This window comes from Dermacentor silvarum, chromosome 11, assembly GCF_013339745.2.
Source record: "Dermacentor silvarum isolate Dsil-2018 chromosome 11, BIME_Dsil_1.4, whole genome shotgun sequence".
NCBI classification, from domain to species: domain Eukaryota; kingdom Metazoa; phylum Arthropoda; class Arachnida; order Ixodida; family Ixodidae; genus Dermacentor; species Dermacentor silvarum.
The window spans coordinates 121744668-121758174 of NC_051164.1; the positions used below are offsets into that span (position 1 = coordinate 121744668).

Here is a 13507-nt window from a genome sequence, read left to right on the forward strand (position 1 = left end):
GGGTGCGATATTTCTGTAGTGATGTTGCAAAATTATCTATATGCATCAAAGTGGTGTTCTTTTACATTGTCGATATGGAGGAAATGATCTGCTTGGGGAACGTCAAGAGTGGCGATGGCACCTAATAGCAAGAGTTAGAGGAAAACGTTTCGACACCGCTTGTATGACGAAGACGCGGTGACGCCATTTGCCGGTATGCCTTGGCATACCGGCAAATCACGGCGACGGCGTGCCGTCGGGGTCGTTTCATTGTCGGCATCCCAGCTTCGTCATCGGATTTTCTTCGTACCATCGTCTTCATACCGTCGTAGTCATCCCATTGTCATCGTGCTGTCGTAGTAAAGGTGTTGTTGTCAGGGGCGGATCCAGGTTTCTTCTGAGGGGGGGGGGGGGAGGGGAGGGGGGTCAGCTTCTGTCAATATGATGATGATGATGATAGTAGCCTTCCTGATTTACCGAAATGCACCGTTTCTGCTCACGATAAACCCGCGTTTTATACGGCTAGAGCAACACCTCTAGCCCGCCGTGGTGGCTCAGTCAGCTCAGGTGTTGCGCTGCTGAGCACGAGATCACGGGATCGAATCCCTGCCGCGGCGGCCGCATTTCGATTCGATGGAGGCGAAATGCAAAAACGCCCGTGTGCTTGCGTTGTAGTGCACGGTAAAGAACACCAGGTTGTCAAACTTAATCCGGAGCCTTCCACTAAGGCGTGCCTCATAATCAGAACTGGTTTTGGCACGTAAAACCCCAGTAAGAGGAAGAAGCCCTTTAGCGAAGCCAGGTATCGGTTTCTCCGAGTTTATAGGAAAAGGACGTTACCCAATACAGCCATGTGCTTGGCGGCTGTGCCTGATAATACAGGGTGTTCAAAACTAAGATTTATGGTTTTCTTAAAATTAGGCAATTAGGCACCCAGCAGGTGAGCACAAAGTGAGATGATAATTATCGCTGTGAGCAGCCGAATTATCTAAAGTTGAACAACTATTTTTTTTTCGACTGCAGTAAGTGGGTATGTTTGTATTGAAAACTTAGAGACAGTCGTGTTTCTACACAGTATCGGTCGGAATAAATATTCTAGCGTGTTCGTGCTCCGAGATATCCGACTCCAAATTTCAATTGTCTTACTGCGCAGAGTTATCGACTCGACGCACGAGCGGTTTATGCTTTGTGTTGCAGTGGAAGGGAAGCATTTTTAAGATTTTTTAGGGCATTCACATCTTGATGGGTGAAGTGTTGTCATGAGATTTGTGCATGACAACACCAAACTTAAAGCGGCAGTATGTATGAAATATTCGTTAGCATAGCTAAAAAGGTTTCTGCTGTTGATGGTGTAGTTGTTGCTTTTGATTTCAATAAAACTTACAATACTTGGAAATCAGCAGTCACTATATTTGCGTAGCCCAGGCAATGACCATGCCTGGTCGTCTAGTCACCATTACGCACGCGCATTACACTCCGGCTTCTCCGCTCGCGCCATTATCTCGGCATGGCAGCTGCCGCCAGCTTTACAGGCTGCGCGGTCGCGTGTTACGACAGCGGTTACGGGTTCTTCGATTTTTTTTTTTCGCCAGCCGTGAGGCGAAGGGGGACAGTTATTATCTTTGCCAATGCCTCCGCCGCGTTGTCAGACTAAACGCCGCACTCAACAGCCGCGTCACATCATGGAAGAGCTTTGCGCCAATCCTCACTCTCTTCGCATGCGTACTCATGCGAACGACAATTAAAATTTGGAGTTGGATATCTCGGAGCATAGACATGCTAGAAGAATTCTTCCAAGTGAAACTGTGTAGAAACACGACTGTCCTCTAACTTTTGAATACAAACATACAAACTTACTGCAGTCAATGAATAGTTAATTATTCAATTTTAGGTAATTCGGCTGCTGACAGCGATAATTATCATCTCACTTTGTGTCCCCCTGGCCACATAACTTATTTGCGCAGGTGCTCTTTACGTGCCTCCCAGTGCCTAATTCTAAGAAATCCATAAAGCTTAATTTTGAACACCCGGTATGTCTAGCCTGTATTGTTTCTTAAAATAAAATTTGGGATGATCTGTCGCAGGTTTGTTATGCATGCGTAAGCACGGGTCCGTCTTTGGAGTTCTGTTGGGACACCTTGATTTCCTTAAGAAGATTCTTTGTGTTCGGCTGAGACACCTTCGTTTGCTTTGGAGCTCCGACGCGGCAACCACTACGCTGGTTGTTTACGATATGCGGATCACCTCGTATGAAGAAGAGTCACGACGCCACCTGCAAGAACGATGTGGCCTATAGTAGCCGAGAGCGCGAGCCAGCGTCTTCATGTTTTGTTTCCCACGCGACGTCATCCTTTTACACAAGGCGCGCATCTGCTCCCGTTTCTCTAACCACGCGACGCCATCCTAGGCCCGCGTGCTGGCGTTGGCCGCTGACATCACGCTCCCCCACTTCGCAGCCGCTCCGCTGCTCGAGGCTTCGCCCCGCTCCGCGAGAACGGCCACTCAGGTAAACGGATCCGGCGGCTTTGAGCCTCCTATGCTTAATGTACGACAATAAAACTGCGAAGTTATAATGAAAAACTTGTAGCGTACGAACGGTATTGTGCTCGTACTGGATATTGTCAACGTGTAACTGTGATCACACAGCCCGCCGAGGTGGCCCAGTCAGCTAAGGCGTTGTGCTGCTGAGCACGAAATCGCGGGATCGAATCCCGGCCGCGGCGGCCGCATTTCGATGGAGGCGAAATGCAAAAACCCCCGTGTGCTTGCGTTGGAGTGCACGTTAAAGAACCCCAGGTGGTCAAAATTAATTCGGAGCCCTCCACTACGGCGGGCCTCATAATCAGAACTTGTTTTCGCACGTAAAACCACAGAACGAAGAAGTAGAACCTGGGATCACACTGAGTGCTACAGTTAAAAAAAAAGTTGCCTATGCGTAGTTCTTAGTTTAGCTGTTAGTTGCAATGTTATTATATATGAACACTTCAGCGAGAGATCTCTTTCATTAAGCAGGTTGGTCGCGGAACCGATGACAGCCAATGAGGCAACCGATGACACCTCAATGGCGAACAGAGTTGATCAGGCGCGAAGGCGCTCGCGCGGACATCTGCGTGCTTGGCAAAAGGGACGTCCCCTCGTTCATTCGACGCCACCGATGGGACGAGTAAGGCACGGCCGGCGCCAGGAGGTCCAAGGTGTTCATGAGAAAAAATAACTACGGCAACTTCGCCACACCACACGCCTACGGAATACAACTAAGCTTGTGAGCGAGCTAGCTTTACTTCTACATGGCTGATACCACTGGTACTCGCGAAAAATAATTTTGAAAATGCTGGTGGCCATATTTTTTTGCGACAGGGCCATCCACCATGTCAGCGAGGGGGCGATGCAGAAATTTGAGGGGGGGGGGGGGGGTCAGGACATCCGGACATCCCCCCTGGATCCGCGCCTGGTTGTTGTGCCACCGCCATCATTTCAGAAGCGTCATCCGATTGGTGTCGTGCCACCATTGCCACACCGCGTTCATCTTCGATCCAGCGACGGCATTTCTTTGTCATGCCCTTGTAACCGCGATGTCGTCGTTCAATCGTGACTATGCCGCCATTTTCACGCCATCGTCGTCACCGCGTCTTCGTCATACAAGCGGTGTCAAAACGTTTTCTCTAACTCTTGCTATTAGGTGCCATCGCCACTGTTGACGTTCCCCAAGCAGATCATTCCCGCAGTTGGCATACCGTCGACGTGGCATCACGTCGACGGTATGCCAACTAATGTGTGGTGACGGCTCTATGAAGGGGACGAAATGTCGACGATGGCGTACTACAATGGCGGCATAATCACGATTGAATTAAACCGCAGGCAGCAACAAAAAGAACAGGCCATTCAGGCTTCCCCGTCCATTTCTGAGTAGCACCGAAGGCTCGGCAGCGCGCTTAATACACAGCGCCTGTCTTCGCTACTGCAAAGAGAGAAGAGGAGTAAAAGGCTGTTGCAGCAAAACACATTTTTGGTAATGTGACGTCACGTCGCCTGTTCACTCGTGTAGCTGCATGTTTGTGTGTCGGTGTGTCAGTGTTACCGTCAAGATTTTCGGCATCACCGACCCGACTTTAAAAAGCTGACGAAGTTTTACAAGGTGCTGTCGCAGGCATTCCACTCTGTTCCACTCTGAACAGCGGAGCTGTTATTCGGCGGTACGCACTTCACGCGGCGTCCCCATACCATCGCACGCAACATACTAACTGCCGACTCGATAGCAGCAGGTGCCTTGTTAGCAATCACCTGTCACACCAAATGACCAATGCGCGCTACGGCCATCAGCGCTCCCTCGGCGCAGTCAAACGGAGCAGCTGGCGAAGTCAGGAGCTGGGGTAGCTGTCAAAACCGCATCACGTTCACGCTTCGCAACATCTCGAACGTTACCAATCACCATCAAATCATTCTCTAACCACAGTCTGTAGCACACCACACAACTGAATCCGAAATGTTTGTCCAGAAAGTCCCTCTGAAATTACGCATACGCACACTTCTGCTCGTCCAATTTCCTGGCGTGATACCTGCGTCTCTTCGCCGCATTCTCCGCTTCGCGGCACTTGTCTTCCTGTCGAGCCCGCCCCTTACGGGCAGCCTCTCGGGCACAATCTTCGCTGCTACTCGCCGCCTGTTTCCTAGCTTTCATCTTGCTACGCCAGGTGTCAGCACATACCTTACTGGTTCGCTTTATCTCCTCCTAGAGGGCGCGGAAGTTTTGAGGTTCGGACACTGAAAAATTTATGGGAGGATAGACATATACAGCTCCGCTGTAAAACATCTAATCAAACATGTTACATCATTCGGTTACGTGATGTCCTTCTAGGATTCCCAGCACTTGAGGCCTTAGGGGTCATTAAATTTGCTGGTGCAGGTCGGGTCACGAGCCTTGCAGTATAAGGCTCGTTTTGCACTATGTTTCATAGTCTAGGCACGATGCCAGGGCAATACACGATCAGGGTTCAACCCGGCGCTACCCTGCATACCATAAGCGCTCCACGCAGGATACCGATTCCACTGAGGTAGTCCCTGAAGCCCGAAATATAGAAAATGAAGGTTATGGGCATAATAAGAAAATTGGATAGCCTCACAGAATGGCGCGACGGTACAGTTCCGGCCGTGAAGCCATCAGTAGACCTGAAAGTTTGCGTAGACCTCACCAAATTGAACAAATGCGTAGTTCGAGAACGTTTTATATTAGGCTCTGAGTTAATCTCAGGCTCTGCGGTCGCGGAGTGCTTTTCAAAGCTCGACGCCAACTCTGGCTTCCACCAGATGCGACTGAGTAAGGACTCGAATAAGCTAGCCACATTCTTAACACCGTTCGGTAGATATTGTTTCGCGCGACAGCCCTCTGGAATTTACTTATGTGGAAGATTTGGCCAGTTGGTTTTCCATCATGAGGTTATAGACTTTGGAATTTCTTCCGCTCCAGAAAATATATTTTAAAAATGTGGGACATACAATGTGATCTTCTGGGGGTCACTAACGTTATGGAAAACGTCCTAGTTTCTGGCGAAAGCAAAGCTCAGCACGAAGAGCGCTTAAGCAAAGTCTTCTTCTTTCTGGGGTTTTACGTGGCAAAGCCAGTTCTGATTATGAGGCACGCCGTAGCGGAGGGCTCCGGTTTAATTTTGACCACCTGGGGTTCTTTAACGTGCACTACAACGCAAGCACAGGGGCGTTTTTGCATTTCGCCTCCATCGAAATGCGGCCACCACTGCCGAAATTCGATCCCGCAACCTCGTGCTCAGCAGCGAAAAGCCTTAGCTAACTGAGACGCCGCGGCGGGTGCTTAAGCAAAGTGATAACATGTCTCGCAAGACCGAACGTGACATTAAACAAGCAGAAATGCTTATTAGAGGTTAAGCAAGTACGTTTTTCGGCCCTATTTTGAATAACCAAGGCATTCATGCTGATTCCGCTAAGATCAGTGCTATGAAAGATTTGAGGCCACCCAATAACGCAACTGAGCTAAGAAGCATCCTAATCATTCGCGGCACTTTCTGCCACATTTATCCCATGTGACAGCCCCAATGGGCATTTTTTTTTGTACAAGGATAGGCGCTGAAGTTATCATCCAATGGCGTAGCACGGCGGCTGCATCAAAGCCTTTCGCTAATTTCAGAAGACGCAGGGGCTTTAGGGTGCGGAACGGAGCAAAGTTGTGTCGGAGAAGGAGGATGAGCGGAGAGCCGCCGGCCGCGCGAGTGCGCCACCCGAGGTTTGGGCGTGTGTTTTTATGAAGCCGCCAGGGGGCGCGAAGTAGTACCAACACGATCACTTCACGCTCTGCATCTTCATGATTTTTCAGTGATTTTTCGCTTGAAAACGCCATAAAATGCTGATATCAGCTTCAAGAAGTTCCGAGGAACATCTGGATGCCACCCAAGTTCACCTACTACTGCTTGGAGGGACAGGAGGATTCCATAAAGCTTGCTGCCACGGGGAACGCTAACCCAACGTCAACCCCGTGAGCAGTCGGCAGCTGCACCGACGCCGGGATTCCCGCGTCGCAGCAGGGCCTAGCCGTGGCTCTCGACGCGGAAACTAATCAAGAATCCCGCCAGCTTCAGCAGGATGGGGCAACAGACGACCAAATAGACGAAAGGCAAGACCACTCTGACTCAGTGAGTCCAGACGCTAACATCTCCCACTCGCGTGAAGAAGAGAACGCAAACTGGCAGGCAGTGAAATCCGCCAAACAACGTAAACAAGAGGCTTTGGAGCGGAGTTGCGGCAACGCAGGGCCCCGAAACCAATTTCAGACGAGCACGTCAACCTATAAGAAATTGCCTAAACTACCGCCATTGCCTAAGGACAATTACAAAATTGTCATTCACCCAAACCAAGGCCTCCCACTAAGAAATATTCTCACTCCCACGCTAGCGCAAGCAATCATAGAGGCATGCCAAGCTGCCTTCAAGGATGACCAATTCATCCTTAGAATTAATCCGGGATCAAACATTACGATCCTATCGACCAAATATGAGGCAGTTGCGGACAACGAACGCCTCATACGCACGCTCGTACTGAACGGCCGGGCCCACGTCGTCCGTGCTTACGCCGCAAACGGAGACGACACTCTCAGAGGAGTCATCCACGGTGTACCGATGAACACCTCGACCGGCACTCTCATGGCCCACCTCCGTGTGAGAACGCAAGGGGTAGAGATCATCACTGCTCGAATGATCGGCCCAACCAAAAGTGCAGTCATCCCCTTTTTCGGTCCCACACTACCTCGAGCCGTGTACTATTATGGAGGGGAGCTCCGTTGCTACCCATTCAGACCCACAATTCAAGTTTGCAAGGTCTGCCGAGAGAAAGGACACCACACAGACGTCTGCCCGCATCCGGACCGCAGTATTTGCTGACTGTGTGGACTAACAGATTCAACAGATGGACACCCGTGTGCTATTAGTTGCGCCTCGTGCGGGGAGGCCCAACCCACAGGGAACCCCACTTGCAAAAAGAGACTTGAGCCACCGAAACTTAAACAGCCACAACTGGAGGCTAACCACACCCATAAGATCCCCTGGGACAACAACAACCACCCACAGAGGACGAAGAACATCCGCTGGTTCTCTTCTGAAGAGAAAGAAGAAGCCTACATATCGGGCGACGACAAGCGCCGCTCCCGGTCGCGCTCGCCGTCCCTGAACCGACGACCACGAACGCCACCAAGGAACAGGACACAAACACCGACTCGGCAGAAGAACCACCACAATATTTCGCCAGCAGGAGGCGGCAGAAGCATCGACGGGAACCATGGACATATCCAACAGACATCGTTGGCCAAGGTAAGCTGGGCGGAGGTCGTGGCTCCCAAAGCTGCACTACACCCATTACACAAAACGTAGAATATCAAAGAGTAATCACAGAAAACAAACAACTGAAACAACGCCTAGAGAGATATGAGAGCAAAATAGCCTGGCTCGAAAAGCAGCTGGCCCAACTTATGGGAACCACAAGACCCACAGTACAGTCTACACAACAGCAAATAGTCAGCACAAAGGAAAAGCCACAAGAGAACGGGCACGCACAACCACAACCTACACCAGACCGAGATCCTGTAGTTCACACAGGGACACAACAACCAGAAGCAAACCTCACGATACAACAACTGCAACTAATGCAACAACAAATAGAGCAGCAAACTAAAATACATATGCAGCAGTTTTTTGTAGAATTTCAGGAACTAAAGCGATATGTTCATGAAACCCTTAACAACGTAGACGTAAGCATACCATACAGAGATCCCAGGAGTCCGATCATAAAAACATGCTTACCTCGGACGCTGAAAGCACAACCACCACCTCGCATCATGGCAAATAGGCGACCCAGTACAAAAGAGAATCTCACAATATGGTCCTGGAACTGTCGTTCCTTGCACAACAAATACGCTACACTCACACTATACATACAGGCGGCGCTGATCCCTCCTGACAATCTGCCTGCAAGAAGTGGGAACTAGGCCCAAGACGATTACGGGCTACAGACTGCACATAGAGCCGAACCCACCAAAGGCAGCGACACTCTTCAGGAAGGAATTCGCAGCGACACTTGCAACGGTACCGCACGAAGACACTCCACACCACATCGTCACGATCTGACCCCTCAACCACAAGAACCGAAACAAATGCTACACTCCAACGGTTAGCAGGGGAATTTCAAGGGGACCATGATCAGTTAATACAAGAGCTGAAACAAAGGTACACAGGAGAACGCAAGCGAGACAGAAATTCAATAACAAGTCAAGAATACAAAGGAACACCCAAACACGAGCTGGACGCACCCATCACCTTCGCAGAGATGTATGCAGCGGCGCAAAGCTTCAAAGGAATACAGTACCCGGATTGGATGGCATTACAAACGCCCTGATACGGAACCTTAGCAATGACACATTACAAGCCATCACGGACCACTTCAATCAAGAAATATGGACACCGGCTGGAAAACTACCCACAGAGTGGACAATGGCCCATATCGTACTCATACCGAAACCAGGAAAGCGGAGAAGCCTTGATCAACTGCGACCAATATCACTAAGATCCTGTATGGGCAAAATGTTTCAAAAAGTGATACTCACTCGCCTCGAACAATACACAGAAGAATGGGGGCTCCTACCAACATCTATGTACGGATTCAGGCGAGGGATGTTTGCCCAGGACATATTCTTACTGCTCAAAGAGGAGATGCTCAACCCACCTCCAGGTAGCCTAAACAACTTACTCCTTGCGCTCGACATCGAAAAAGCCTTCGACAACATCGCGCACTCTACCATACTAAACGGCCTCACAGCCATTGGATGCGGGGAACGCATATTCCATTATGCCTCTACATTCCTTGGCAATCGCAAGGCGCAGATTGGCATGGCCGGCACTAACTCACCACCATACGACCTTCCACTGAAAGGCCCGCCCCAGGGTTCCATCCTGTCCCCATTCCTGTTTAACATCAGCCTCCGGAAGCTAGTCCTACAACTGAAGGATATACCGAACCAAGGCTGTGCCTTTACGCGGACGACATTACACTATGGGCAACCAAGGGCTCCTATGGAGAACGGAAAGATGTCCTGCAAAATGCTATAGACAAGATTCAAAGCTACCTTCAGGCAGCAGATATGTCCTGCGCCCCAAACAAATCGGAATACCTGCAGATAAGACCACCGCGCACCCAGTCCAACCGTGCACCCCCACTTCACCTGACGATTGCCGGACAAGGCATCAACAGAACCCCGGTAGCACGAATCCTGGGCATGCACGTACAAGCAAATAACAGCGTAAAGACGGCAATAGACAAACTCAAACACACCGTCAAGAATATTACAACCCTCATAGTTAGAATAGCAAGAAGTAAGGATGGGTTGACAGACTTCGAGACATTACGCCTCGTACAGGCCTTCGTCCTCACCCGAATCACCTTCGCCCTGCCCTTCCAAGCTACACGCAAGACCGAAATAGAAAACATCGACAAGCTCATAAGAACCGCACACAAAGCTGCACTCAAATTTCTGAATTGCACGAGCGCAGACAGACTCACGTCGATCGGCATAAATAACACATATGAAGAGCTGGCAGCCGCAACGCTAATCGCACAAAGGGAACGACTCAACACCACACACCAGGGCAGAAAACTACTGCAAAGACTGGGATACCCGCTCACCCCCCAATACTGCGGAGACGACACACTCATCGTACCGATGCATCTACGGGCTCGCATCATCGTGGAACCGGTCCCCATGAGCATGCATCCGCTATAAAACCAAAAGCGCCGGCAAGCGCGAGCACGAAAACTCCTCCAGAGAAGGAACGATCCTGAGACATCCTACACCGACGCTAGCTTTTACTCCTCAACACCACAAGGCCCCAGAAACCCGGCATACGCAACGGCAGTAACTAACCAAAACAAAGTGGTGGCCTGCGCATCTATAGGCACCAGATCAAGCTCCACCACGGAGGACAGCAGCCATAGCCCTCGCAATCAAAGAAGCAGAACGAAGAGGTCGCTCCGCATATATTCTGACGGATTCACAGGCCGCCTGTCGGTTATATCTTAGAGGCACACTTCCCAGGTGCGTCACCGATATCCTGGGCCCCACGCTGACTGAGGACCATGGGGTCGTCTGGTGCCCAGGGCACACAGGCCTGGAGGCAACGAGGAGGCCGACTGCGTAGCTCGCGACTTGCTGGTCGAGCCGCAGATGACTCTTCGAGGCCCCTCACAAACCACTATGAAGATCCCATCACGAGCAGGCAAATTTTCGAGGACCAACGCCTGACCAGTCCGAAGTACGCTCCTCCACATCCCAAATTAAGCAGCCAAGAAGCCAGGGACTGGCGCCGCCTTCAAACCAACACTTACCCGCACATATCGAGATTGCACGCAATGTTTCCAGAGGTATACACAACCAGGGTATGCCCCTGGTGCAACGACCACACAGCCACACTGACACACATTACTTGCCAGTGTACGGAGCGCCCAGCCCAGGCAGTATCCAGGCTGGTGAGCTCATCACAGACACTCACAACGTGGTCTTGGGAGGCACGGCTTTCCGAGCTGGCACTGGGAAGCCAACTGGCGACCCTGGACCAGGCCTGGCGAGCCACCGCGGCCAGTGGGGCTCTACAAGAGGGCTCCACCTGAGCTTAACCACACCACTCTTCGTACAATAAAGTTCATTCATTCATTCATTCAATCATTCATTTAGTCATTCATTGATTATGAAGCCGCAAACACACGGATCCCGTACGTCCCTATGCCTTACTGTGCGTGAAATCAATAATAAAACCGACAAGGCGAGGGGACGTTTAAGAGTGTCAAACTCTAAAAAAAAAATGAGTGTCATACCACTCTGTGAAGGTGGATGACCATCTGTATGTGTTGTTTGACCGTTGCTCTGGTGAAACGTTACAAGTTTGCGGGATCGGGGCCACATGGACGGTTCGCATTTCTTTTCGCCTCGCGGTCCTGGCGGGCTACATGCTTACGCCTGACGTCCGCGGCCCGCTCATCGTCAGTGGTCTCGTACCGCTGCCGCCACGCCTATTCCCTTTTCTGCTCAAGCCATCGTTCTTGGTGGCACGCTGTCCTTCAGACCGTACAACACGCGGCCTACCCATTTCACAGTTAGAGCAGAAATGTGGAAAGGAGCCTACGTAGAGCATGACGTGAGGAAACAGAAGACATTCAGATTGGTAGGCACTAGTTTGAATACGCGGGATCTCGTACACGTGTCTGGTGCGAACGTACACATGGCCAACGCGTGTCAAAGTGTAGTGTCTGTTCTTATCAGCTTAATATCTATAAGGGTTGTATTTGGACCCAGGATAATAAACTTAATTTTTGCAAGTTGGCGGAGTCCTTTAAACCTGCTTCACTCCGCCGCTAGTCGACCTGGTATTATACTTCCTTAGGGATTGGCCCACTTTTTTTTTGCTACTGACATCGATCCACTGGAAATTAGCCATATGCAACTTCGCTGTAAAAAGAAATGCTCAAGCAGGTGTCGACGCTAAACAAAACAAGGCCGACGGAACTGCACGTGAAATACAATCCGAATGAGACACGAAATGAGTGAATAATGACCATAAAAAATGGACAAGACTGAGGCATATAATCGGCACTGAATCGTCAAAACATTTGAACCACCGTGTAGGTTGACCTTGTGTTCTTTAGCATAGACACTTAGTTGATCCTTTTAGAGCGAAAGCTTTACTAAGGACGTCGAGCCGAGTTTCGCCGTAACCAGCAATTTGACCTTCATTTGACCGCAGCTGCGCCGTAGCCTTGGCAACGCATCACTTGGCTCGCCGCGCGCCTAAGATGAGCGCCTCGCTGGTACAGTAGCGCTGGCCTACAAAAAAAATTTGGAGGACGCTTAAGGTTCGCCTTCAAGGGTGGAATGCCATAGCATTAAAAGATTCTTGACTGTTTCTCACACTTCCCGGCAACTGCAGCTTGTGTAACTGTAATGTTTACCGGGAAACGCTGGCGGTGAACGCTATGCACGAAGGCGCGCTTCCTAGTAGAAACGCGCCCTCTTTCGTGGGCCGGCCTTCTTTTATTGTTTGCACCTTTAATATTTCAGCCTGAGAAGATTTAGTATAAAAGGCATGCGCTGTCAGTGTTTTGTTTCATGACAATTGTTTGTGGGCTGTCACTCTCAAAATTCCGAGGAATAACTTTGTAAAGAATGCAAGACAAAGTGTGAGCAACTTTAGTGGCAAAATATATTTGGAGGGCCTGCGTGGTTGGGGATGATTCAGCGTCGGCAATGCCGCCCGCGGCATTGCCGACGCCGACGCCGGATTTTCTGCGACACGGGGCCCGAAACGCTATCGCGTTAAAAAAAGTGGTCGCAGTTTCACCTGAAAGGCGAAGCATCAATTGCGATAGCAAACTTGTAGAGAGCTATACGGAGTAATGATATTAGCTTTATCAGCTGTATAAACTTGGACATGCAGCAGCATCGGCAACACGCAGAACTGTTCTCGACGCCATCGGCGTTTTGCCCGCGTTCGCTCAAAATGCGTGCGGCGTTGGTGACTGTTGCCGGAGCCTGTGATATAAATAGGCACTTGGTGCCGCAGCTAAACGTCGCCTCCCTTCCCTCCCCCACGGCTTCTCGCACGTCGGAAGAAGGTGCGTTTGCTCTACATATATGGTGATTGTAAAGGAGAAAAGAGACGCCTACTTCTGCAGCCCTTAAGCGAGCACGGCGCGGAACGCGCGTTTGTTCTCCGCCGTGCGTTCACTCCCCGTGATGATGATGATAAGTGGTTCTTGAGGGAAAGGGAAAGGTTGGCGCTATCTTCTGCAGCCCTTGAGGGAGCACGGCTCAGCGCCAGTCTCCCCGTGAAAGACGCGCCCCTCGCGCCCTTTCACTCGCACATACAGCGTTCGGCGCGCGGCGACGATTTCTTCTCCAAATGACGTCATACGGAACCTCACGGCGACGGCTACGGCGACGCCGACGGCAGAAATCTGCTTTTGAGTG

General features: G+C 50.6%; 1 pseudogene; it reads left to right on the plus strand.

Annotated features, from left to right (window-relative positions):
- The first annotated feature begins 11762 nt into the window (after positions 1-11762).
- Positions 11763-11941, plus strand: LOC119434201 (U2 spliceosomal RNA; annotated as a pseudogene).
- Positions 11942-13507: the final 1566 nt, after the last annotated feature.